This window comes from Portunus trituberculatus, chromosome 4 (genome assembly GCF_017591435.1).
Source record: "Portunus trituberculatus isolate SZX2019 chromosome 4, ASM1759143v1, whole genome shotgun sequence".
In the NCBI taxonomy this organism is placed as follows: domain Eukaryota; kingdom Metazoa; phylum Arthropoda; class Malacostraca; order Decapoda; family Portunidae; genus Portunus; species Portunus trituberculatus.
The window spans coordinates 5,502,571-5,505,070 of record NC_059258.1 but is presented as its reverse complement, the minus strand read 5'-3'; positions in this window follow the sequence as shown (position 1 = coordinate 5,505,070).

Genomic DNA, 2,500 nt, shown 5'->3' with positions numbered 1-2,500 from the left:
CAGTAACAACAACAACAACAACAATAACAGCAATGATAATAACAATGACGTCAGAGTTTTATAATCTAGACAAGAAGCGAACTGACTCTCTCTCTCTCTCTCTCTCTCTCTCTCTCTCTCTCTCTCTCTCTCTCTCTCTCGTTGCGGGTTTTCCCAGAAGTTGTCGTCTCGCTTCCCGGAATGTTTCGTTCGATCTGTTCTCGTTTTTCTAATTGACGAAAAGAAAAGAAAACGTAAGTCAAGTATAATGCGGCGCTTCCCATTTTCTTTTTTGTGTGTTCAGATCTGTTTGTTTATTTCCCGTTTTCTTTCGTTCGTCTTATTTTTTTTTTCATTGAGTATTTTTGGCGCGCATTTTCTTTTTGTTTGTTTTTATTTACTTTGCTGCTAAATTTGTTCTTTTTTGTTACGGGGCGCTTTGTTTGTTTGTTTGTTTGGTTGTATGTATGTATGTATGTATGTTAATGGTTCATAGTTTTTACTCTCTCTCTCTCTCTCTCTCTCTCTCTCTCTCTCTCTCTCTCTCTCTCTCAACAGACAGTTTTAAGAAACGAAGCGGAGAGAGAGAGAGAGAGAGAGAGAGAGAGAGAGAGAGAGAGAGACACAACACACACACACACACACACACACACACACACACACACACAGTCGCTATTCCCATAACCATGCAAGAGATTTTGACCTTAAGCGCTCCTGCCAAGAGAGAGAGAGAGAGAGAGAGAGAGAGCGTGCATGTGGATCTCGGGAGAAGTCTGGTCCAAGTAATCTACTGCAAAGACTTGAAAATTAGCGCCATTATATCTAGCGGGTGACGCCACTGCACCACAACAACGCGCCGCCATCTTGCCACACCCACCACCAACACGGACACTTTCAATACACCCAACTACACACTTGCTATACTCTAAACCTGTTCTTGCACCTTGAAATAGAGCATAAGGGTGGTTTTCGCGAGATATCCACCCGCCAAATTCCACTGCACGCTGTTGTGTCCGCGTGGCGTCTCACTTTGGCGAGAACTAATGTTTGCAGCACCCCCAATCCGGTGTCTTTGTTATCCTCAATCAATTTCAGTGCCCTTTTTGGAATAGTTAGGGTTCGAAGTGGTACCTCAGGACATTCCAGGTAGTAAGGGTGCGGTAGTGAGGGAGCTGGGAAGGGTTTCAATGCATGTGTTTTGTTTGATAGCGAACGCGAATATTGTACCGTGTCAAATTTTGAATCTTATGCTGGCCTGGAAATGTTTTGAATTTAGCGGGCTGTGGACTCCCCCTCCTCCTCCTCCTCCTCCTCGTCCTCCACCTCCTCGTCCTCCTCCTCCTCCTCCTCCACCTCCCTCATGTTGCAACACAGTCATCTCTCCCTCTCTCCCTCCTCTCCCTCTCATCCTTCCCTCCCTCTCCCTCTCTCTTTCTTGTCTTACGCCGTTGACTGACTGACTGACTTACTGACTTATTAACTGACTGATTAATTGCGTGTTTTAACTTTCTCTCTCTCTCTCTCTCTCTCTCTCTCTCTCTCTCTCTCTCTCTCTCTCTCTCTCTCTCTCTCTCTCTTGGCTTATAATTAATTTGGGCGTTTTATATATTTTTTTCCTATATTTTTGTTTACATTGGCCGCCATTTTGAATTGACGTTCCTTTAGTTTATTATCCGTTCCTTTAGTTTATTGTTATGTATTGCGGTCATATTTATTCATGTAGTGTTGTTGTTGTTATAATGCCCATCATTTCTTGGTTATTTTATGGTTTTATGGTTCATAGGTGATGGTAAAAATATGGAATAGTGGTATATGAAGTTATTATTGGTTTTATTAATTACGTTTTTTACATTATTAAATCTTACGTATTTTTCTAGTAATAAGTAAACATGACGGTATATTAACGACAAACCTCATTTATTAGCATCAGTTTTGTTACTTTATTATTAACTAATGGTTTAATGGTGGTAAGGAATTGACATTAGTGTATAATAACAAAAGTAATACAGCCTAACTAGCGGTGTATTATCCTAAAGGAACGACACTACTACAGTCATAATGGCCGGATTCACAAGTCGGATTCCACGAACGAACGCACAACACTATTTTCTTTGAAGGGGATAATTGTTGAACCAGTGATATTTTTCTCCTTACTCTCCCTCCTCTCCCTCCCTCCACCCCCCCCCCGATCCCTCCCACTCTCGCTCTGAAGGCTCGAAACAATATGAAACATCGAGTGAAAGTTTCCGAACCGCCGCCACTGCTTCGTTCACGTAACAGCGGTCATAGATAGCCGGTGTTTCCAAAGTGTTCGTGTATTATTGATTTGAACGCTTTCCACTCACTTTTTGATCTTGGTTTATTTTTGTAAGTTTCCTGGTGTCATTTCGTATAAGTTGTGAGGTTTTGGTTCGTTTTGAGTTTGTTTTGTGAAAGTTTGTAAATTTCCCTGTTTTAAGAAAGATATCCTGTCAACCTGACTATTCCTCCTCCTCCTCCTCCTCCTCCTCCTCCTCTCCCT